We start from the raw sequence: 26,928 nt of genomic DNA on the forward strand, positions 1-26,928 counted from the left end.
TCTGTGGCTTCTTTTTGGCTGTATACCGCCTCTTCGAATTTGAGACACCGGCATCTGCCTACTGCTACAAAAGGCTAGTTTGGTGGAGAAACGAGTGATTCTCTTGGGATGGAGAGAGGTGGAGCCATTATCATTCTGGACTTGGAGGAACCTTTTTTACTCACTCATGCACATGGAATATCTGTCGTCTCGCAGCTCACCTCACCATAGAGACTGCTTTTTGGCTGTGTGGGAGCCTTATATCCAGACTCTTCCTCATTGGGCTCGCAGTCGACTGCTCAATGACTGATAATATCTCTTCCTGGACTTCGATGTGTGGTCTGGTAGGGATTGGGATGTCTGATAGCATAATCAATTGATAAATTTTTATGCTGGGTGGTTTATTTTCTTCTTAAACTCCCACCAGTCTGCTTCTACTGGATCTTTCTTTTCTTCTTAAACTCCCACCAGTCTGCTTCTAGTGGATCTTCCCCCTTCCAAATAGTATATGGATGCCAGCCTCTGCCTTCTCTGCCAGTACCCCTATCTGTGTTGTTACCGGTGGCACAGGCTTCTGAACAAGAGTTACACCAATGTGGGAACACACCAAACAACTTCTACAGCAAGCTGGTCAGAAAGTTTGTATGTGCGTGTATCAGATTTTATAACATGTGTGCGTCGGTACGTGATTGTTAGAAAAGTGGCAAGTCTTTAAAAATCTACCCTTAATTTAACATATCAAAATCAATTATATCAGCATAAAAATATTCTAATGTAAATGAAATTGATAGAACCTACATTCCCCAAAACCCCTATTAACAAGATGTGAGTAGAGCCACCAAATCCTACCTTGGTCTTTAGTAAATATCATGGGTCAGTTCATCCATTTTGTAGCCAGAAAGAAGACCGAGGCAAAATGCTGTTTGAGCAAAAAAGAAAATATAACAAAATGAATGGAAATGTTGAAGAAAACCATAAGAGTAAGCAATATAGGCAAGAAACATGTTGATGTTTTCAGGAATCTAGCAATCGATATGAGTAATATGGGTTGAGACGTAAGATGAGAAATCAATACTTTGAAACAATGGATTGATGATCTGGGGACTCTTTGTAATGGGATTTATGTGATATGTGTAATCAAAATTGAATCTGATCTCTTGAGAATTAAATTACGTTTAATTTAATTAACATGTTTAGAATAAATTATGCTATAAATTTGTCAAATACCGAATGCTCGAAAGAAAAGTTGACATACAGTCCAGGTATGTGATTAATACTTATTTTGCTAATTGTACAATAGGTAAATTAATAAAAAATGGAAGCTGTTTGAATTCTAAGTTGCAAAATCCTCATGTGTGCATACAATTATGCACAGGAGTAGATATTTATGGGGCATAGTTGAATACCACTCAAGTTATTGTGACTATCTTGTTTTACGCAGAATGCAAAATAAAATACTAGATATTTCATGATTTAGGAAGCTCAGGAATATTGAAGATTTTTTTTGATTTACAAAGAGTGAATATTTTTTAATTAAATGGCAGGAATAAGACCATGAGCTTAACAGCAGCTGTACCTTTTCACTGTACTGTAATGTGCCTTGATTTTCTGGATTAAAATTAATTTAGAAATAATCTTTAAATCTTTTTGGTCTGCATTAAAATTAATCTAATTGGTTAAAAAATAATGTATTTAATGCACTAGAATCATTCCATTATCATATGCATAATGTCTGTTTATAAATATAGATAACTTCACATTATGCCAGAGATGTTGAATATGCTTTTCAGTTTTTCTTAATCATTTTCTATCATGTGTATTATGATTTTCATAATAAATACTTTTGTCAAAATAAACTAGTGTGATCTACAATGAGAAAAATGTTTATCTCCATTTTCACCATTGTACACAATTCAAGAAACTACATATCATATCTTTCTTCATGGTCTGTTGCTCTGAAGCCTGCTGGAGTAATGTTGGAGAAATAGCTAAAGCAACTTAAACGAATTTCCAATGGGGCTATATTATTTCCTTTCTGCTGTCATCACCTTCAGATTTTAAATAAGAATGGCTGTGTCCAGCAATTGACATTTGTGAGTTGTTTCTATATATAAATATAAAAAACAATTATAATTTTTAATGCAGTTCCCAATGGTTTTGCCTTGATAAAAACATTATGTAGCATGTAAAAAAAACAAACTATTTCTACGACATAAAGATATGTTTGCATGAGAATTTTTAAAATTACGCAACTTAAAATACATATGACACTATACCTTCTAGTGTAGAGTTTTGCATGCTGGTCCTGGATTACCCCCTAGCCAATTTGGTTTTCAGGATATCTATAATGAATATGCATGAGATATTTGTATCCAATGGATGCAGTGCATGAAAATCTGTCTCATGCATATTCATTGCAAATAACCTTAAAACCAAATTGGCAAGGAGATACTCAAGAATCGACTTGAGAAACATTAATTTTTATTATTTCCTCCACTGAGTGTTTTTATTTTTAAATTTGCAGTGTTTAGTAGTAAAGAATAAGGATGACAAAATTGTTGCAAGCATTAAGGCCAATGTACTAACATGTACTAATATTTCCATATGCATTAATGGGGATTAAAAGCCCTGTTAGCTCATGTGAGCTTGTTTATATGTGTTAACACTTTCTTAACATGTGAAAACTAATGAGATAATGAGATGTACAACTATGAAAACAGCTCATTATTAGCAAAATGAAAAGAAAATGTATACTTATTGCTTTGTAGTTCTTTATTTCATTCTTTGTTCCATTCCGTTACTCCCCCTATAGAGTTTGAGACCAATGGTGTTAAACATAAACACACCTCCTATGGACAGTGTTCTGGGCGTCCATAAGCTTTTCAAGGTGATTGCTTGCCTTTTCCTGCTTTATCTAATCATTGGTTGAAGTTCCAAACGTCTTCTATAATCACAGCAGTGGTTTATTTGTTGTGATGTCCTTGTAAGTTACTGTATGTAGGAAAGATAAGAAGGATGCTAAAAATCAGGATGATGGAGGATAGTATTAATCAGCAATAATTAAATGCTCCTCTTGTTGAGTACTGTATTGCAGCAAGTCATGCTTTTGTAGATTTCACTTTTGTTGTTCTAGAAGTTCCTCTATTGTGTATGGGTAATTTGAATGCTTTATGTTTACAGTGTGAAAAAATATACATCTGCTTTCTATAGTTTCCCCTTTGGATTTGAATAAGGGTATAGACTGGAATGTGTGCTAATTGTTGGGGTTCTGCAGAATAATGTTAAGATAGATTGTTATTGTGTTTTGATTGGCTGTGTGGAAAACGTGATCTATAAAGGGCAAAGCTTGAGTCAGCCATTTTGTGAATGCCTGAGACCATTGGCCTGAGCTAAAAAGGTATGTATATGTAACGAGGTACTATACTACAGGTCCATGTTCCCATGAACAGGTATATGCATGTGGCTTCAGCAGTGCAAGAACATTGGATGATACTGGTGTACTGTCTCTAAATCATCTATAATGTGAGACCCTCACTATCAGCTGGCAGTCCTCTACTCCAATACGAACTGTTTGTGAGCATTATGGATGTATTTCACTGCTCTGCAGAAGCCTCCCCCTTCCCTTCCTGATGATAACAGATCAGAGCTGATACAGGCAGTTCATTGGATTGCCCAGGAATAGCAAGAAACCTTTTGACCAATCAGGAGGAAGAAAGCTATAAATGCAGGATTCTGGCAGTGGTTTTTCTATTATTACGAGGCAGAGGAAAAAAAAAACTGCTGCTCAGAAGCTGAGGAAGGAAAGGAGCTGGAGGTTTGTGTAACTAAGGAACACAAACCATAGGAAGGATGGTGCGCTGGAGGAAGAATTCCTGACAGGCCGATTCAGTAAAGTCCGCGGGAGAGCGGACGAACACCCGCTCTCAAGGCGCGCGCACCAGCCACTCACCGGTACTCGCAATACAATATGCAAATTAGGCAGTGTGGTAGAAACGGGCAAAAGGAGGCCCTAGGGACACTAGCGCGTCCATAGCGCCTTTTAGCCCGGAGCAGCGGCTGTCAGCGGGTTTGACAGCCGACGCTCAATTTTGCCGGCGTCGGTTCTCGAGCCTGCTGACAGCCACGGGCTCGGAAACCGGACGCCGGTCAAAATTGAGTGTCCGGTTTTCAGCCCGACAGCCACCGGCCCATTTAAAAAATGTTTTTCTTTTTTTTTTAACTTTTATTTACCCTTCGGGACCTCCGACTTAATATCGCCATGATATTAAGTCGGAGGGTGCACAGAAAAGCAGTTTTTACTGCTTTTCTGTGCACTTTCCCAATGCCGGCAGAAACTAGCGCCTACCTTTGGGTAGGCGCTAATTTCTGAAAGTAAAATGTGCGGCTTGGCTGTACATTTTACTTTCTGTATCGTGCGCGAATACCTAATTGGGCCATCAACATGCATTTGCATGTTGAGGGCGCTATTAGGTGCCGCGGGTTGGCAGCGCGTTTTCCGCCCCTTACTGAATAAGGGGTAAGGGAAAACGTGCGTCCAAGAGCAGGTTAACAGTGCGCTCCGTCGGAGCGCACTGTACTGTACCGGCCTGTGAGAGAGAGAGAAGGTCTTGGAATTGGGGCTGGAGTCATGCTGCTGAGAAGCTTCTCTTTGTTTACCCTTATGGCTGTCTGGAGATGTTGGCTGCAGCTGCATAGTTGGGGGTCTGTTTCCTTTGCACAAGAGATCAAGCTGCGATAAGTAAATCAATCTAAATCCTGACACAGAAGCTATATATGTTTTCTTTCACTGATTCCCTACATAGTGCCAGATAAACAGCCTTTATAACATTTGACTGTGCCAACTGAATGCACTACACTTTGAACACTGCAGTGTTTGTAGACTACATAGAGCCAACCCCTGCATCAATAATATTTGTTTTTAAAACTGGGTCATCTAGTTGCCATCTGAATCAGAAAATATACAGCTAAAAGGATTTACCAAAGAGGGTCCTACTATATTATCCCACTATAGCATTTTGTAAACTGTTTGTTTTTTATTTTGTTTTGTTTTGTTTTTAACAAGGAAGTCCGGGGCCCTGCATTGCTATATATATATATATATATATATATATATATATATATATATTTATTTATTTATTTCCTTTTTTTTTTTTTTGTGTGTGGCATATGTTTATACACAACCAGGCCTTTGGACTTTATTGGGCAGGTTAGAACATTCTTTTAGTACATTGGTGCCAAAGTTACATCAGGGTTCGGGTAAATGCCTCATGCTTTCTGTTTATAACAGGCTACACTGGTCATTTTACAGGCTGCTCATATTTCTAAATGGTATCCCAGTACAGAGGGTATAATTTAAAAAATGTTCTCTATCTATCAATGTTGGCAACATACACAGATAAACCATATACTTACAATATTCTTTTATATTTATTCAAAACACTTTCTATAATCACCTATCTAAACAATTAAAACCTTACTAACACACACACATACATACTATTTAAAACACATAAAGTATTGCACAATATTTTTTAACACACAAAATTTCCATTAAATTCAATACATGTAATTACTGTTTATTGCGATCTCTTGCTTATGTATGTTCTTCACGGATATCGATAAATACTTATTTCCTTCATCAGTGTAGTATTCATCTAAGGTACCAAGTCCAACAAAGATATCTTCATTTCACCCTCTTTCATGAGGGCTTCCTCAGGGACTATGCATAAATTCTATCACTGCACCCTTTCTTCAAATTATATCCTACATCAAAACATTTAATTTACTCCTGTACCGCAAAGAATATAATGATGATTTTAAAAAACTTTTAATTTATACCTCATAGCTCACCTAGTAATGTCACAATGTGGCTCTCTTAACTCCAATCAACAATATGGCTTGTTCAATTCCAATCCATTATTACATATCTTCTTATATAACCGCTTGCTTGCAATAGCGAACTTCAAATATCACACTAGTTCATGTACTTTAATTCAATTGAATGTATCTATAAATGAAATGGATAAATATACCGCATTAAACCTAAACTAAAACAACCAACCTTTACCTCCACACCATATCCGATTCCAGCTGCCAGATACTTCCGTACTTACTTGTAATCGGAACTGACGTGCTACTCCATCGTTCACGAAATGTCATTCCTCTCTAGTTCCCTCAGTTCTTATAAAGCGAAACTAATCACGGCACACCTGCCCTAATTACCTATACTTGGATCCCATATAGAGTATTAACATAACTGCTACAAGCCCCTAACTAAATACTGTTCATAGACTTCAAAACCTACACTATATGTTAAAGAATTTGTCCCTTCTTAAATCGCATCCCTAGCCCACCAATAATCAAACAATATCTGCCCTCTGGTGTAATACTCTGAAAAGAATTCCTAGCCCACCAATACTCAAACATTATCTGCCCTCCGCGGTAATTCACAGAAAGACTTTCCATTCCATCGGCCCATTAAGGCCGTGTGGAGCAGTTCCCATGAGTCCGTCGTCTGGCCTCCTCGCTCCTCGGGGCTGTGCCTGCATCCGCTTCTAAAGACCTGCAGCGCTTGCCCACTCCTCGGGCCGTGTGTACTCTAACGATCAACCTAGTCCTGCCCCACTCTTCGGGGCTGGATCCCAGCTTGTTCCTCAGGTCAGCTCCTGCTTTATCTCTGGCTATACCTCCACTCTCCGGGGTTCTACCTTCATCAGCTACTAGAGTCAGGACCGGACTACCCCACCCCATGAGTGGCCTACGTTCCTAGCTACATCTATCATGCTGCAGCTGCACCCCCTTGGGGCCGACCTTCCGGAGAACCTCCTACAGCCTACCACCCTGCGGGACTTAGCTATGGGTCCTTGGGGCCTCTCCATCACTGTGGCAAGAGCTTCCCGCCTTGCTGGTATCCCGCCTCCCAATGCCGCGGACCTGTGGGGCTCCTCCCCACAGGCTGTAACAACTCACGCCTCGGGCCAAGGGTCCACCAACTTAAAGATTATAACAATGGGTAGGCTTTCAACTTCTTTCAGAATGTATATGGCAGCAAACATTTTTCATAAAAAAATAAGAGTTCATTATTTAGGGGATAATTTTAAGACTGCATTAAGCGTGAAGTCTGTGGATACTTTTTACCTCCAAACTTTGCACTAATTTTCAAAGTGCTTATTTTCTCTTTGAAAATTAATACAAGAAAAGTACCCATATGCATTTACACCTGCTAATTTGTGCGAGTACTTTTCATGGCAAAAAACTACATCAAGCTTTTAAAAATTCAAAAGCAGGTAAAAAGTTCCAAATCTTGCCGCAAGGAAGCCTCCCCCTACTGTTGGTAAAAGTACATACAGAAAGGCCCTATGCATGTATTTTCACCTACATATAGGCCAGGCAATTTTCAAAAAGGTATTTTAACCATAGAAATTGGTCTGCAGAAAATTCTTCCTCCTCCTCCCCCACAGGTAAAAGTATCTATACTGTGACCAGTGTGGGCGCTTCTTATCCACAGAAAAAAAGGGATGGATTAGGTCAGGGGAGGGAATGTGTTTGCAGGTTTTCATTTTTAAAACTCCATGCATACTTTCCATGTGTACATTTGTACTTGATTTAATGCAGATGCAAATGTAGATGGATGCAAACTTCCTGCTGTATAGCAATTTTCAAAGGGAAACCCCCCCCAAGAGGGTTTCCCTTTGAAAATCAGCTTTCATTCTCAAAATTGTGCCAATAAACCCTACATTATTGGCTTCAGTTAAGCAATAGTAGCTTTGGTGTTGCTCTCTCACCATTATTTCATTTTATCACCCCTGTAATGTTAATACATGTCTTGGCTAGCTTTTGGGAACTAGCACTGTTTTCAACAGATCAAAACTACATAAGTAGATTAGAGCAAAAGAAGACAAGAAGCCTGAACATGCAGGTGAATCATAGATTACATTTTAATAGAGGTGTGAATGGGAAGGGGAAAGAGGGGTGATATGTTAGAATGATAAGAAATAACAGTTAAATACAAAGGTATCGCCTTAAATTTTTTATTGACCTTTATTTCAATACAGTTAAATGGTCTTGCACAGCAGTCACATTTCTTCACTGCAGCACATAATGTTTTTAATTCAACACTGACTGGGAGTCGGGTGCCATTAACTAAAGGAAACAGTCAAACATTGGGACCGATTCATTAAAGTTCACTTTAAACATTTTTTAATGTGTATATTTTTTCAGTGTGCATGATAAAATCACATCATGCAATTCACTAAGACAGTGATTCTCAACTCATTCCTCAGGTCACATCCATTCAATAAGATTTTCAGGATATCTTCAATGAATATGCATGAGATAAATATGCATACAAAGGAGGCATCTCATGCATTCTTATTATAGATATCCTGACAGACAGACTGGCTAGATGTATCACGAGAACTTGGTTGAGATACCCTACATTAAGATAATGAAATTCAGAGCAATTAATTGCTAAGAAGCCATGTGCAGGTAAAAAAATTCATCATGTATACTAATGGCTGGAGGTGCATAGGGATTGTTTTTCATTTCATTTTTTGTTTTTGTTTTATTGGTTGGAATTTTATTGTGTTTGTATTTCATTTTTATTTTTCATTTCAGTGTGTATGAAATTTATTTTTTTATTTGGATTTATTACCTTCCACTTTGAAGCAGAAATTCACCCAAGGTTGTACCCCAGGGTATAACATATAGAATGGCAACATACAGACAAATACAATTGGTTTAGCAGTTTAACAATTCTAGGAAGTCATTTACTAAGCTGTTTTAACCCCCTCCTTAGTGTGTGGTGACCCTCCCGCTTTCAGCGGCTGAGAATGACAATTTGATGTTTCAAATCGGGTACTACTGAATGTTTCACACAAAGGGGGGCAGTTAAGAAGTGATTAAATGATAAAACAAGTTATCGTAACAATACACTCCATAACAGATCTTTTTTTAGACCTTGCTATTCTAAGAACATAAAGAATAGAATTAAGCAGTGCACCCCATCATTTTTTGAGTTACTACATGGTGTATTAGCTTACTGCTTTGCCATTGGTAGTAAGCTTGCTATATCTGGGATAAATCCTATGAGAGAGGGAAAGAGAGAGACTAACTATAATACCCGTATAGTAGTTAAGTATTTATATGTCTATAGCAGGACCACCTAATAGGTCGAGGTGAGGTGGTGGGTTAGGGTTTAGGGTTTAAGGGCCAGTTTCACATGTAAAGTGAGATGTACGAACAGCAAAGTATACCTTGGTGAAGATTTGACATTATTTGGAGTAAGGAAAGTCTCACAAAGATGAAATTTTGTACTATGTTATCTCACCCTAACTTGATGGTACCCGCTTGATGAAACCCTAAATTGATTGTCGTTCGCTCTAAAACCAAAACTATTTCTCTTTCTTCTGACAGCAAAAGTTTCAGACGATTTTCCTCAATGGAAAGTACAAACTCTTTACTAGAGTTAACTCATCTCTTCGGAGTCCTTATTAGAGTTTTCCATTCCAGGTATTTTCCCAAAATCTATAGGAAGTATCTTTCAACTTGACAATACCAGAACTCAGTAAGTTTCTCCAAAGTACTTGCCTTAGTTTGGGGTGTTTCAGGGAGTTTCTTCAGTTTTGTGGGTTAATCACTCTCTCAACATATATTTTTCCCTTACAACCATTCATTCAGCTATCAATGATGACATTAATTCACTTCAGGTCAGCTTACATCTAAGTTTAGCTAATCTAAGCCTTTGCCATTTCTCATATAACTAAACCCTATTCAATCACATCCCCACCCAGTCCAGAGTGTTCCTTCCAGGCATTAACTGTTTTGAGCAACTTTAACACTTTTGGAAAAGACTACTAGTGCAGCACTTCCTTTCCATATCACTTTAGCTCAGCTGTCTGCTAAATTATAAACTGTTGCCACATTTTCTAGCTTCTCCATATTCATGCTTGTGACATCATCGGGTCTCAATTTTCCTATTGCTGGTCAGCATTCCCTTATTAAGTATAAATCAGTCCTTCCAAGCCCTTGGGTCAAATATGCAGGTCTTTGGGAAATTTTCTACATATTTTCTTTTTCATAACAGTGCCTAATAGTTTTAATCATCGCTATACTTTGGCTTGGCATAGTGATGCAATGCCTCCACTTCATTAGTGAAGCCATTCTACGTAATCCTTGGATACAGCTTTGGAATTCCCTTGGTCGTCATGGCAGTCCTAGTTTTTAAAGGATGCTTAGGGAAGACCCATAGACTTTAGGGGTGAGCAGATGCTACCATTACATTAAAAAATGTAATTTTTACTCAAAAAGTGTTTTTCCTATTGGCAAAAATATTTCCCCAGTTCACCCATTTTTCTCCTTGACACTAAAAGTCTTAAAAGAGTCCAAAGGGTTTTTTGTTGGTAGTCACATTTTTATTTTAAAAACTATTACTCTGACAATTTTTCTAATAGCTGAGTCAGGGTTGACCGATCCCCCTACTGGTAGCCACCACCAAAATTCCCCAATTTCAAAATGTTTTGGGGAGTTTTTAGCCCCAAAATAGACATGGCTTCCTTTGGGGCAAATATCCATTTTTAAACTTTTTCTGGAGATGGGTTTGGTCAGGTGGTCAGGGTCCTTTTATCTGAGTACCACCATTGTTTTACTCAAATTCTATTTTCCAGCAAGCTGCAGCCTGATCTGTCTTACCATGTCGGGGCTTCCCCAAGGCACCAACGTCAATCACAACAAAAAACACATTGGCACTATGTTTGGGCACTCGTGCGACTGCCCCAGTGAGTGCAGTCAGTTGCTTTCACCTAGCACATCTGCTTCGGTGGTTTTTCATGGGATCATGGCTCTCCTTGCTTCCACTGCTATAATGGCCCTTGCCACTCCGCTCGGGTTTGTACACAAACCACACTGCCTTCTACCCATAGCCTTCACTGTGGGGAGCCTGTCACCAGACCCAGGTATTTTATTTTAAATTTTTATTTAGCTATGGGGTAACCTATTAAATTGTGATATTATATCATAGGAGGGACAAATTCCAAGGGGAATATTCCTGCAGTATGTTTCCCCTTCCATGAGGAAATATTGCAGAGACTCCCCACGATAATTTTTTCTTGTAGAAAAATTCTTTAAGAAAAGACATTGCAGGAAATATGAAAAATATGCCACAGTGGTCCCCCTTCTCTTGGTTCTGCCGTCATCTTAAGAGGCCAACAGCAGTCCAAAACAACCCTGCCAACAATGTAAAATATACTACTGCCCCCGAGGGTATGAGTAGACCCCACCCATCCCCTGCCACCAGTAAAGGTAGCTTAAAAGTAAAAAAATTAGCTAGGTAGAGAGAACATGGTACAAATCTACTCTTCTTTCAACTTTTATTCCGCCAAATCACTTAAAATCTTCACTGAAGATAACTGTGCTGATCGTACGTATGACTGTGCATGTTAAACTGCCCCCTAAAATCCAACTCACCCCACAATCCTCACCCTGAATTAAACCTCACCCTGAATTCATAATGCCCCCTCTTAGAGTGGTATAAAAAGTACAGAAATTAGTAGGCTGTCACAGAGGCGCTCTCTCTCTCTCCCCCTCCCCCCATCTGTCCCCAAAACATGATTTGTGATAAATCCCATTTTGGCCTTAATGCACAGCTATCGCAGGTATAATGCCAGGAAAAAAAGTGTAGTGATTTTGTGCATTATGATATTGCACGCAATGTTAAACAGCTCTCATTTCCATTTACTCCTCCCACTTGAATACATTTTTCAAATTTGCATATGCATTTTGCAATGCGATATTTATCACATGCATTATGGCATTATTGCAGGCGTTAGGGCCCTAACGCCTGCGATAACACCCTAACACAATTTGATGAATAATCCTGTATGTTTGGTACTTTATTGTGTGTATGCATCCAAAGGCTAACACCAGCCTCTAATATTTTCATTTGTACAGATATGTGAACTTCTTCATAAATAGTTCAGTGAAAAAATTAGATAAATCTGGACAAATTTCAAAGTTTAAAAAATTGTTTGTCAAAGCTTTGTGAAAAATTTCTGAAAAATCTGAAGCAGATTTTGTTGGATTGTCAGATCCAGTTCTGAGGTTGCTGAAACTTCAAAGTAGATTGTTTGGATATGCTTCAGATTTTTCTCTTCAGATTTCACCTATATCTGCTGGCATATTTTGGTCAAACTTGAAATTTCTATCAAACTCGAACCAGGCAGAAATCCTCTTAGTTTAAGTTGAACTGGGAACTGTTTACACATACCTGTTCCCTCCTAACTTGTTTTCAGACTTCATTCTGTGCTGGCTCTATGTCTGCAAAAGAGCCACAATGATTTGAAATGCTTTGAATCCCAGTCCTATTGGAAAGGTAGTTTGATTGTCTGTCTAAAAGTAGGTCTTATCCAAACTAAACAAAAATGAAAAAGAATTATGAAAGAGCCCTGTAGGCCTTTTTCATTTCTGAAAAGGAAATTGATATAATAGAGATGCAGTTATTTTAGTTCAAAGACCTTTTGATGTAATTGATCCATGCATTTCTGTACTTTGTTTGTGAAAGGAATAATTCATCATAACAGGTAAGGAAGGCTGTTTGAAACATTCTTTTTTTTTCATTTCATAACAGAATGTGGCATAGTTATTTTTTTTTAAGCTGATGAATTTGTCAGGAATGATTTCTCAGCTGTGTTCATGTTATATTTTAACCTCTGGCAGCCTGAGTCTTCATAGTTAAGTGAGGGGGCACGGGGCACAGGATATATGTGCTGCTAATTTGGAGGGTCCGCCTTTGTGCAGAATTTGCTGCATGTTTAACCTTTTATTTTTGCAAGGTTGCTATGAGGATACTGATCAAACAAAATGAGCACTGGCATGCTTATGTACAAATAATTGTGAGGGGCCTCATCCATTGTATGAATGTAGGGCTATTGGTAAGTAGGTTGGCACAACTGGGCAGCTGCACATTTCAATTCAGGAAGCCCTCATGCTTTCCTCTGAAGCTCAGTTGCAGGCCTCCCTTGGAGGACAATGAAAAGTTCTTCTGGTGAAATATTTTAAGGATATTATTACTGTAATCCCTTTTTTCTTGGGGGCCACCTTCAGAGCCTGCAGAAGGGGTTATTTGCACTGCTGCAGCTCTGGGTACAATCTCCAGGGATCTCCAGCAGGGACCAGATCAGTCTCTGGGAGGCCCAAGGGAAGACTCTTCCTGCTTCAGCCCTATAAAAGGGTCCTGCTTCAGTTCCTCAGGGCCTTCGGATTGGGTTTGCACAGTGTCTGTGATCTTCCTTCCGTTCCAGGTCTTCTGTGGTCTCTTGTGCCTTGATGGATCTTCATTTCATGTTCTTCGTGCTCCTGAACTTTGTCTCCTTGATGTCCCTGGTCTTGTCCCTCATCGGTGCTTCCTCGTCGCCTGTATTCTGTTCCTGATTTCCAGATGTTCTGTGTCCAGATGTCCCGATGTCCTGTATCCTGAGGTGCCAAGTTTCTTGTTCCTGATGTTCAAGGTTCCTGTCTTGACTCCATCTGTCTTATCTTCAGCTCTTCATCCAGTTCCCAGGTCCCTCGTCTGTCCACCTCTCTTGGCATGCCATGTCATGGTCTGTGACTAGTCCATGTGATGGCTGTGTAGGGCGCCTCATAGTACAAGGCCTTCTTCTCCTCTGCAGCACAAACCTCCAAGAGAGTTATGCCTTTAATGCCTTGCTTCTGAGAATCCTGAATCTTGAATCCTGTCCCAGTCTTTGGAGTCCCTTGTGCCTGCATCCATCCATGCCTAAGACTCTGCCAGAACCTGCTCTGCTTCAGCGTGGTCCGTGACCAGCCACAGGTGGCTATTTAGGACATGCCCCAATCTTCAGCATGTTCCAGTCTCATGTTCCATGTCTTCGCCTGGAGTCTGTTTTGCGTTCAGCGTGGTCTGCGACTAGCCATGGGTGGCTGTGTAGGGCGCGCATTGATGTAGTTCTCACCCAGTACTTTCGTCTGTCTCTTGAATCCTTGCCTGAAACTTCCGAGCAACTTGGATGCTTGTCCGAGTCTTCTGAATCTCTTGAATCCTTGTCTGAGTCTTCTGAGTCTTCTGAGTTTCCTGAATTCTTGTCTGAGTCCTCTGAGTCTTCTGAGTTTCCTGAATCCTCGTCTGAGTCTCCTGAGTATCCAAGTCTTCATCTGAATCCTCTGAGTATCCTGAGTCTTCGTCCACGTCTTCTTGTTCCTGCTCTCAGCCTCTGTCTGGCCTCATGCACTTGTTGTTCCCCAGTGACGGGTCCGGAAGGGCTATCAAGTGGCCGGAGGGCTACTCTCGAGATCAGCATTGTGTTGCTGGATCTCATTGGTGCGTGTAGGTCCAGTGGAGATCTGAGCCTGCCTAGTTCTTGTTCCGGAATCCTTGTCTGGTCTTCGCTCCAGCCTCGCTCCTGCTCCATCCATACTCGTACCAGCTTACCTCCCACGGTGTGTCTTGGGGCTCCTCCCTGAGCCGTACACGGTCCAAGGGCTCACTTCCTACTTTAAATGGGACCGCGTCTCAGAGCTCCTAACCGGGCCTGAGGGCACGCTCCACAACATATTGCTGACTAGAGTTGCTGTCTAACCTTAATGCTGGGATCTGTAGATGTATTTGCCATGGACTATGTATTGCAGCCCTTTTTCTTTTGCTGAATTACTTCAACTGTATGTTGAAGCCTTTCCCAATCTTATAGCAATAATCAATTTATTTGGGCGACTATAGAGTTAGATCAAAGGATAGCATTAGATGCAGTGTACTTGGATTTCAGCAAGGCATTTAACATAGTTCAACATAAGCAACTTATAAACAAACTGAACACTCTAGATATGGGGCCCTAAAGAGTTAGAAACAGTCTTAATTTCTATATTTTTCTGATTTTTTGTGAAGCATTAAAACTCATAAAAATCTTCTTATGAAAAATGTAAAATTACTATAAATAAATCTGTGAAAACTACAGTTCATATCTCTCAATTGTAAAACTCATGAAGGAACTGTACTTATCTTAAATAAATCTGTGAGTCACATTTCGCCAGGCTGGACTGCATCAGGTTACATTCCTTCAGAAGGTAAAGTATTGTCATAGATTGAAACACAAAATATTTAAAATACCAGTTTTTTCTTTATCTCTGCTCACCCATGATTTTAGAACTGCATAGAATTTTTTGTGACACTGTCTGCTGCATTGATTCCTCAAAGTTGGCACTTGGAGCTGTGCGTATGCTTCTATGTATAAATCAATGCAGATTGGTAAATGGAAATTTAAATGGACCTAAATCAGTGTCTTATGATATTTTCAAATTTCTTTTTTTCATAGACATTGATGCTCTTAATAAGATATGAAGTTGAAAAATAATATGCTTCAAGAATGATGCTAGAGCAATTAAACCATTTTTTAAATTTCATACAAAAATATATTATCTCATGGACATGATCCATTCAATTCCATGATGTTTATTCCAACTCAAATTGTATCTGTTCAATTGTATACTCTCAAAATGTTAAATATATAGGGGTAGATTTTAAGACCTGTGCATGCGCGTCCATGTGCGGCCACTACCTGATGCGCACACATGGACATGTGATTTTATAACATGCATGCTGGCGCATGCATGTTATAAAATCGGGGGTCGGCGCGCGCAAGGGAGTGCACAATTGTGCACCTTCCATGCGTTGAGCCTGTGCTGAGCCGCGCTACCTTCTCCCGTTCCCTACCTCCCCTCCCCACCTTCCCTTCCCTTCCCCTAACTCCTCCGCCCCCCCCAGCCCTAAGCTAACACCCCCCCAAAAAATTGTCTTATCCTGTTGCGCCTGCCTTGGGCAGGTGTACGTTGCGCACACGGCCGACTGCCGGCGCGCGATCCCCTGGCACAGCGGCAAATGACCGCTGTGCCGAGAGCCTCTGACCCCGCCCTTGAAATGCCCCACCCCCACTCTGCCCCCACCCCAACCCTTTTGAAAGCCCCGGGACTTAGATGCGTCCCGGGGCTTTACGCGCGTCACTGGGCCGTTTTTAAAATAGGCCCGGTGCGCGTAACGTTTTGAAAATCCGGCCCATATTGTACATCCAGGATTTTTATTATTATTTTTTTTTTTTACAAAAAATGATGCCATTCAGTCTCTAAATTGAGTCCATGGGCTCAATGATATTTAAACTGTAAATCCACTGCTGTTCCCATATGCTTAATTCTTGATTTAAATCCCCTTCTCTTGGATGTTTGTCTACCTTGTCAATAACACAAACAAGAAGTTGCTCAAACTTATATGTCAAACAATGTCACCAAGTTTAACTCACTCCGTTTTGAAGATGATTTGAAACAGAATAGGAAATTTTCTCTCATTTGATATTTCGTTTCTCCCTAATGCCCATCTCTAATCAGAATTAAACAATCTGAGCAATTTCAAACCTTGTATATAAGCCTGATACTATTGAAGTATATGTTAAAAGTTTATTGCAATAGGACACCCTTTTTTGCAGTCTTGTTCCTTGCACACATTGCCTGGTAATACAATCAGGGGATTACAGCAAGAAAACATTGGGTAGTGTTGGCAATAGAAGAATTGATCTTATTCAAGGAGTAAGATCCATTGCTTACAATTTTTGCTCAGTCTGAATGCATATTCAAGGATATAGGTTAAGTTAAAAGAATTGACCCAGTTTATTTAAAAGCAATAAAGTTGTTCATAAGGGCATGGGAAGGCCAGTAGTATATAGAAATGCCCTGATGTAACTGAAGTATTACATAGAGCAACAGGCAAATGAGGAGGCATTATTATGCCCACATTCCTTGCCTCTGATATTCTTTTTGGCTACTTAAGAACATAAGAACATGCCATACTGGGTCAGACCAAGGGTCCATCAAGCCCAGCATCCTGTTTCCAACAGTGGCCAATCCAGGCCATAAGAACCTGGCAAGTACCCAAAAACTAAGTCTATTCCATGTTACTGTTGCTAGTAATAGCGGTGGTTATTTTCTAAGTCAACTTAATTAATAGCAGGTAATGGACTTCTCCTCCAAGAACTTATCCAATCCTTTTTTAAACACAGCTATACTAACTGCACTACCCACATCTTCTGGCAACAAATTCCAGAGTTTAATTGTGCGTTGAGTGAAAAAGAACTTTCTCTGATTAGTTTTAAATGTGCCATATGCTAACTTCATGGAGTGCCCCCTAGTCTTTTTATTATCTGAAAAAGTAAAAAACCAATTCACATTTACTCGTTCTAGACCTCTAATGATTTTAAACACCTCTATCATATCCCCCCTCAGCTGTCTCTTCTCCAAGCTGAACAGCCCTAACCTCTTTAGTCTTTCCTCATAGGGGAGCTGTTCCATTCCCTTTATCATTTTGGTCACCCTTCTCTGTACCTTCTCCATCGCAATTATATCTTTTTTGAGATGCAGCTACCAGAATTGTACACAGTATTCAAGGTGCGGACTCACCTAATCTGTAACTTGTTTTTTGTTGTTCTCTTCTGCCTCCATTCTACATCCGCATCATTTGCTTCCTCTGCCTGGTCTGTGCTTACTCCTGGTGTGGTTGCCTGCTTCTGCTCCTGGTGTTGATTTGCATAATGATGGCCGAAGATATAGCAAGCAGTATATGAACAAGTCCTCATTGGACTGCATGCTTTATATGATAGCTTCTTCAAATGTTAACAGTATATTAACAACCACTGTAATTTATTTATTTATTTATTTAACGGTTTTATATACCGACATTCATCAATGATATCACATCGGTTCACAGCGTAACATGAAACTAGTGCCTGTGGCGGCGCTTTACATCGAACAAGTTTAACATAATACAGTTAAAACATATTGATACATAATAACTAGAGGGTAAGGAAAGGTAGGGGAAATAAAGCATTAAACTAAAATTAAAATAACATGATTACAAGAGGGTAAAAGAAGAGAAAAAGGGGGGGAAAAGTGACAGAAGAAAAAAGTTAGATTAATAAATTATTGTAGGCAAAGATTGCAGGTATATACAAAATGTACATAGGGAATAACATAATATAACAATTGTGCAGGGAAGGGGTGAGGTGAGGAGAGGGGGGAGAAGTAGAGATTGGGAGGGGGTAGGGTAACACAGAAGGGAGGGAGAGGAGGAATGGTGTATGCTTAGGGAGAAGCCAGTTCGAGAGGGGACTCACCCGCTTTTAGTGAAAAACCAGGTCAAGAGGGGACAGGGATGGGAGGGCATAGATGAGAGCAAGGGGAATTTAAGTGTATGCTTTGGTGAAGAGCCAGGTCTTAAGCTTGCGCTTGAAAGTTTTTGAGCATTCTTCTTGGCGAAGTTCAACTGGCATTGTCTTCCAGAGAGTAGGCCCGGCGATTGATAATGCACGGGCTCTCGTGGAGGTTAATTAATGTAATGCTTAGAAATAACTTCAGCTAATTTTTATAATATGAGATCATTCAGTCACTAAATCAACACTGATTCATATTTGGCTCTGGAGTTGGTACAGAATGTCCAAAAATTATTTAAAAAATGTCTTTAGATTTGTAGCTTCAGTAAATTAAAGTTCTTGGTAATTTCTCTACCTAGAGTAATTTTTCCTTAGGCTTCTTGTATAAACATTGAATCCATTTTTAAAATTTAAATCCAAACCAAAAAGACTTCAAGGTGAAAGGATATAAGTGGATAAAGGAGGTAGTTAAAGCTATAAGGTCATCAGTCTAAAAATGGAAAGCAGACACAAATGATGAAAATATGCAAGATCGTCAGCACTGGCAAGTGTGATGCAAAACAGTAGTAAGCTAGACCAAGAGAGAATATGAGAAGAAGCTTACCAAAAAAATAAAAACATTTTTGAATATCGGCCTCTTTTTTATCAGTTTTTGTTGTTCATAGGATGTGGGTAGGCCAATAGTACAACCAACAGAAATGTAGAATTTCAACTTCAGGAGCTGAAAAAGCCTAGGAAAAAATGCTCATTGCTCAACAATCTCAATGGTGAGGGATATTTGGTTTAAAGTTGTGGAAGAATTTAAGTTAACATTGTTAGAGGTGGGAAAAAGTAAAAATTTTGTTTCATTTTTTCATTTCATTTTATGAGAGGGAGTTTCCACCCACATTTCATTTTGTATAATGTTTATTTTGTTTCTTTATTTAAAAAAAAAATATATATATATATATACAGAATGTAATGGTATTCTTTATTCTATATTGTATATATTGTTCTACATATTTATTATATATATATTATTGTCATAACATATATCATTTAACTGTTCTTCTCACCATTGTTATTCCATATATTTACTGTTATTTTTGTTCCTTATATTTACTGTAACTCAACTGTTCCTCTCTCCTTACTCTCTTCCAACCTCCAAGGTCCTGTAACCCTTGTTCTTTGTAACTACTTACCACTTCCCTTAACTCTCAGTACCTCTCTAGCTATGATTATTGTTAAGTAAAACTCCCATGTTTGATGTAAACCGATGTGATATGATATGTGTCATGAATGTCGTTATAGAAAAGAATTAAACAAACAAATAAATGAAATGTAAAACCTGAACACCCCCCCCCCCCCCCAGCAATGGGGATCCTGAGGCCTCCTGTGCACCCCCACACATTCCTCCCACTATGAAAAATGCTGGGGACAGGATGTTACCTGGCCCCACTTACCCAGTATGGGAGGATTTGCAGATCGTCAAAACCCAAACTGAAGCCTGGGCCTTGTGTTGGGCCTAGGCCATGGTCATGGTGAACTAACATGGCCTAGGCCCACACAAGGCCCAGGATTGGAGGTATGGACACAATGTCTGGGCCTTGGCCCAGATCCAGGCTTGATGCCGGTGCCGGGCTCAGACCCAGGCTCGACACCAGGGCTGGGCCCAGACTCAGGCCTGAAACTGGGGCCCAGCCCATGGGCCAGGTCCTAATGCCTGGGCCCTAAGCCCAGGCCTGATGCTGCTGCCTGTCCAGAGGCCAGGTCCCAACCACTGAGTCTCAACCCGGTCCCAGACACAATCGTAGGGCATGGCCCAGAGGCTGGGTCTTGATGTTTGAGCCTCAGCTTAAGCTAGGACTGGGGCCAAGGCCTGATGCAGAGGCCTGGCCTAGAGGCTGGGTCCAGACACCTAGGCCTATGATAAGGCCAGGGCCCAGACCCAGGCCCAATACTGTAGTCTGGCCCACAGGCCAGGTCCCAGCACCTGGATCTTGTCACAGAGAGGCCTGGCCTGGACCCTAGCCCTCAGAGATTTACTTTGTAGGTCTTCTTTCTTCAATCTTCATACTTCAAATGGTGGAATCTAATTGGGGATGCACCAAGCTTAATTAACTGTGGCACATTCTCCCCAGTGGAAGGTGCCATTTTGAAAGTCAGCAGTTTGCCATGTTGCTATACAGCAAAATGGTGCTCTCATCTGGGGAGGATGTGCAGGAGTTAATTAACCCTGGTACATCCCCAAGCAGATGCCAGCATTTGAAGTACAAACAAAGAAGACCTATGAAGAGGAACTCCAAGGCCTGGGTTTTGGGCCTGTGGCTGTGGAGTGAGGCCCAGGTGTTGGCACCCAGTCTCCATCAGGCCTGAGTCTAGGATGAGGGTCAGGACTTGGCATCAGACCTGAATCTGGGCTGACTGAGGCATCAGCACCTGGTCAGGCCCAGCCTGGAGCCCAGACCTCGGAGGTCCTTTTTGTAGGTATGTGAGAGGGGGGGTGGGAAAATTCCCAAGTCTGGGACTGGGTCTTGGCTTTTACTTGGGTCTCAGCTCAGGTCCTGGCATCAGGCCAGGTCCTAGGCCAAGACCATGGCATCATGCTCAAGCATAGGTTGTGGTCCCTTCATTGAGCCTATGACTAGGCCAAAGCACTAGATTCATACTCTGGCATATCCTGGGACTCAGCTTCAGGCCTAGGCCTGACCGGCAACTTATTTTTTAATCAGTTTTCAAAACAAAACAAGATTTTGACTACATTTTGTAGAATTTAACTCGTTCCATTTTGAAAACAACCCAAAATGGAATAGGAAATTTTGTCTCATTTTCTATTTTGTTTCTTCTGAATGCCCAGCGCTAGTTAACAAACCTTTCCTTCCCATTTATTCTACTGTGGGGTAATCAAGATTTCCTAGGACATTTTATCAAAAGTAATTTGTAAGCTTGGAGGGAGATGGGTATTCAAAGAGTGAGTCAACTCTTTGTTAATAAGGAGTTTATGCTTTTTCATGACTTCATGAGTTTAGGAATCAGTACAGTGTTTAACATTTTGGTTTTCCAATATTTGCCACTGCAGGGGATGCCCAATAAAGAAACATACAATTCAGGCTGTGGCAGGGAATTAACTACTTTTGAAAAAGTCTGGATATAGGGGGTAATTTTCAAAAGGATTTATACACTTAAAGCTGTGTTTCATACATGCAAATGTACTTTACATATGTTAAGTGTGCTTTCGAAAATTGCAGCAATATGTCATTGAATTGTCAATAGGTTTTACATGCATAATTCTTTTTAAGTGTGTAAATGGGCTTTTGAAAATTGTTATGATAATATGTTCCAATTGCAGTTTATAATAATTAATAACCATTTTATCGAAGTTCATATATGTCTTGAGGAAATAAAAGAGATTGTAAAGGACAGTAAATAAGGTACCATTAAAATAGAGGATTTCTCATCGACTTTGCAATTGGGGTTCTTGATTTGTTCATGATCTGATTTTGTTTGTAATTTTGTGCCACAAAAGGAACCGATAAAACGATTATTAATTATTATAAACTGCAATTGCACTTAACTGTATAATACATTATGGGCCAGATTTTAAAAACAGCGCGAGGGCGTAGATTTATTCGCGCAACCTGGCGTGAGCAAATCTACGCCCGATTTTATAACATGCGAGCAGAGCCGCGTGCATGTTATAAAATCTGGGGTCGGCGAGCGCAAGGACACACTTGTGCACCTTGCGCGCGCTGAGCCCTAGGGGAACCCCGATGGCTTTCCCCATTCCTTCCACCCCCCCCCCCCCACCTTCCCCTCCCTTCTCCTATCTAACCCATCCCCCAGCCCTAACTTAAACCCCCTCCTGACCTTTAGCTCGAAAGTTACGCCTGCATCCAGGCAGGTGTAACTTGCGCGCGCCAGCCGGCTGTGGCGCGCCATCCCTCGGCACAGCGGTTGTGCCGGAGGCCTCAGTCCTGCCCCGGCATGCCCCTGAAACGCCCATTTTTGCAAGCCCCGGGACATACGCGTGTCCCGGGGCTTGCGCGTGCCGCCGAGCCTATGCAAAATAGGCTCGGGTCGCTCAGGGGCAGATTTTCTCGGGTTACGCGCATAGCCTTTGAAAATCTGCCCCTATGTGCACAGCCCCTGAAGCAGCCCCCTCTAAGCAGGTGAAACTCAGCCAGAGTCGGGCAATTATTGGGCACCCTGTTTTTCATTACAATAAAGACTTTTAAGGACTTTGGATCTATCTTTTTTTTGTTTTCCAAACCTATGCCTTAAGCACAGCCTTTGGCAATGAATTCTATGGCTTATTTATGTGTTGAATCACAAAGAATTTTCATCAATTTGTTTTAAATGTGCTACTTGCTAACTTTTATAGCATGCCCCTATTCTTTGTATTATCTGAAAGATTAAACAACTGATTTACATTAACCCATTCTTGTCCTCTTATGATTTTATAGTTCTCCATCATATCCCACTTCAACCATCTCTTCTCCAAGCTGAATAGCCCTAGCCTTTCGTCATAGGGGAGCCATTCCATCCCCATCATTTTGCTTGCCCTTCTCTGGACCTTCCCCAGTGCATCAATATCTTTTTTGAGATGCAGCAACCAGAACTGAACACAGTACTCAAGATGTGGTCTCACCATGAAGCAATACAGAGGCATTATGACATTCTCTGTTTTATTCACCATTCCCCTCCTAATAATTCCTGACATTTTCTTTGCTTTAATAACCACTGCAGTACACTGAGCTGATGATTTCAATGTATTGTGCACTATGCTGCTTAGATCTTTTTCCTGGGTGGTAACTCTAAGATGGATCCTAACATCATCTAAATACAGCAAGGGTTATTTATCCCTATATGCATCACCTTGCACTTCTCCACATTAAATTGCATCTATCATTTGGATGCCCAATCTTCCACTCTCACAAGGTCCTCCTGAAATTTATCACTATATGCCTATGATTTAACTAATCTGAATAATTTTGTGTCATCTGCAAATTTGATCACCTCACTCATTGTTCCCCTTTCCAGATCATTTACAATTGTGAAAACTGAGATTGTTATCAATGTCTGCTGGTCTTGCTCAGTAATTAAAATCTACTCGGCTGAGATCTTTTCCTGAATACATAGGATTATCAACATTCAATGAGCCAGTATTTGTATTTCTGGGGCATTGTTTAGATACTGAGGCATTTTAACAAAGGAATCCAGTTAGTAAATCATCTGTCAGAAGCAGCTAGGGATAACCTTGTTAAACATTAGAATCTCTCTAGTAAACCATCCTTAGAATGTTGGTTTTTAGGATGTGGAATACATATGCTATTGAGTAGGGGTGTGCATTCGTTTGCAACGTATTGGCAATCCGCAACGTATATGCCATATTCATTGTATTCGTGGGGGTAATGAAACGTATGGTAACGTCCACGAATACAACGTATCACTAACGAATAAACCCCCACCCTCCTGACCCCCCAAGACTTGCCAAAAGTCCCTGGTGGTCCAGCGGGGGTCCTGGTGTGATCTCCTGTACTTGGGCTGTCAGATGCCGGTATTCAAAATGGCGCCGATTGCCGATATGTCACAGGGGCTACTGGTGCCATTGGTCGGCCCCTGTCACATGGTATGAGCACAAGATGGCACCGGCTGTCCATTGCTCCTACCATGTGACAGGGGCCGACCAATGGCACTGGTAGCCCCTGTGACATAGTGCAGGCAAAGGCTATCTGCGCCATTTTGAATACCGGCAGCCAACAGCCCGAGTGCAGGAGATCGCTCCAGGACCTCCGCTGGACCACCAGGGACTTTTGGCAAGTCTTGGGCGGGGGGTCATGAGGGTGGGGAGGTTGTAGTTAATTAAATTTAAAGGGTTGGGATGGGGTTTTTTTTGGGAAACGACTACATATGTAACTAATGAATGGATCGGGGTCCCCCGAGAACGGATGCAACGGATTTGGGTCCCGACGAATACAAATACCAAATGGGACGAATCCATCCCTGTTGCACATCCCTACTATCGAGTTATTTATATATAGGTTAGTACCCCTTTTTTCAGTCCAGTTTCTCTTTCTAAAGTTAGGTTTTACACATGTCAATATTTTATGAGGAAAAAGAGACAAGAATGCACCTTTTTTGTTTTTATTTACCTGATTGCTAAATTGAATTACATTATAAATAATAAGATCAAGCCATAAATATAAAGTAACAAACTAAAAACCAAAAAACTGCAATTAAAATCATTTTTTATACATCAGTATCTCATCAACTCCAATTTAAAACAATAAAGTCTCAATAACACCAAAATCAATTGAATATAGGCCTCCAAGGAATATCTGACCCTTGAAAAAATAATAAAACTAGCAACTTCAAGATAGCCTGAGCTCTTTCTGTATGCAATATTACAAAACAGATGAAAAAAATCAATATATCTATCAAAAAGTATTCAAAGCTTTTGAAGTGTTAGCAATTTCAAAATATATTCTTGACTACAAAACAGCACAGTCCGTCATTCTGAAAAACATATTCCTTAGTACTTCTATTCATTTTCAGACAGCCAAATGACACCAGACTTCCAGTGCACAGGTCAATACTATTCAGGTTTAGACTAGGATAATTACAAACTGATGTGCAAGGAAAGATAAAGAGAACATTTTCATAAGAATTGATAATGTGCTAGAAATGAGAGCTTGAAGAATGCTTGAGTGCATTGTCATGCAAACAATGGACAACTAAGGAGCTACTAACATTCCAGTCATTCCAATTAAAGAATATCGTACCCAATAACGAGATATAAAATGTTGTGAGAGAATTGACCCAACCATTTTTTTTTAGATATTTTAAATTGCAGTAATACTAATAAGCAACTTTAGGAAGATGCAAACAACTTTGTCATGTCTATAGTAACTCTGCCGAAAGATTATGTCTTGGGACACTTTAAGACAGCCAGGCAAAGCCTGAGCCACTGATCATTGGCTGCGGCCATGTGGTTGAGTCAGGACTCCAGAAGCCACTCCATCACTTTCATAACAGAGCAATGAAAAAGAGCTACAATTGACCTGCTCTGATGCCTAAACTGAAGGGAGGAACTGTGGATATTAAAAGTCCTAGAGTTGTTTTGGTCTTTGTAGTTAAGGTATCAGAGGAGGCCAAAGGTGAAGATTATGCATTAGTAGAGATTCAGCTTAGAGTTAAAACAGCTAATGAAACAGAAAACATTGCTTAAGGCAACACCTTACAGAAACACATGACTAAGGAGAACTGAGAGTAATGTAGACAGAAATGTTCTAGGGAAAGGTGGAAAGTTAGTGAGACGATATGGAGAAATGAGAAACTTATGACAAAGTTGTTTACCTCTTGATGAAGCTGCTTACATCTGGAGTTTAAAATTCTATGCAGTGAAGATTATTAGTAGGAGGTAGTAAGTTAAGGAGTTAATAAAATATGTATGATTTAGGTGCAAAAGAGGAATTGCGACAAGCACCTGATTGATAGGAATTAGGGAACTGCAGTAAACTTATTATTATTTATCCATTATTGAAATTAAATGGCTTTTCATAAGTAAAAGTATATATGTGTTACATGTGCCTGTTTTGAGCAGAATGGCTGTATTTTTTTTTTTTTTACTAACAGTCCTTCTCTATGTCGACCTATTAAAAGGAAGTGAATGCTTGCTTTGTTTCAGTGTAAAATCATTTTTCTCCTTTCTGTGGATATTCTAGACCAGGGCATAATTTGCATACATTATTACTAAATTGGAATATACTAGCGTTGTCTCCGCTGCATTTCTTATGGGATCATTTCCATATTTGCCTCCTTCTGCACGCCTTCCCCAATCACCTGCAACTATTGAAAAGTAACGAAGTCAGATGTTTTCCCAGAGAGTAGCTTTATGTAACATTTTGTTCAGCAAAATCAAATTGTTGTAAAAGTATTAATGGTAGGTATATCATTGTATTGTCATGCAAACAGTTGGTAACCCAGAATTTCTTTAGCTAAAGTTCCTTAAGCCCAGTGTCCAGATATCGTTCCATTAAAATCAACCCAGTGTTTCTTGAGAAATGATGAGTTGAATTTGTCCCACCCCCGCACCCCACTTTGCAACTTTGAATGGTACAAAAGTCGAAGGCTTCTATCCCTATCCCTTCCCTATGAATTATGTTCACGCAAAGTTTGGTTCACCTCAGTCTACCCATTTAGAATTTGAAAGATGGAGCACACACACAAACAGACATACCCGCGCATCTAATAAGCTTCTCTTCCCCATGGAGCTGAGACCAAAAAAGCAGGCAAAAGAACAGAGAGACAAGAGTCAAAAAACACTTTAATGTAGAATCCTGGCACTTCTCTTTAGATTGAATCAGTAAGAAGCTTCCAAATTCATTTAACATTCGGTCGTCCCTTTGGAAACTCCTTCAGGAGTGACTGGGGACATTAGAGAATATTCGTTTTCTCTTTTGGGGTGGGAATTATGTGAGGTTATTCTTCTATGCTTTTATGAAACAAAGAAGAGGAGAATATTCTATGTACTGAGGTACTATTGTATATTTTTTTGTATTGTTATATTGTGTTATGTCTTTTTTAAATGTTGTTAGCTGAATTAAGCCGTATTTAGAAAAGAGGGCTATAATTGTGAAAATGTAATGAAATTCAATAGAATACTATCCTTAGCTATATTATTCAGATAGACAGTTTATTATTCTTCCTCCAATCTCTCTGTCCTGACTTTAGGAAAACGTTTGTGTTTGGAACAATTTATTTGTCCACTTTA

Source organism: Rhinatrema bivittatum, chromosome 6 (assembly GCF_901001135.1).
Source record: "Rhinatrema bivittatum chromosome 6, aRhiBiv1.1, whole genome shotgun sequence".
Classification (NCBI taxonomy): Eukaryota; Metazoa; Chordata; class Amphibia; order Gymnophiona; family Rhinatrematidae; genus Rhinatrema; species Rhinatrema bivittatum.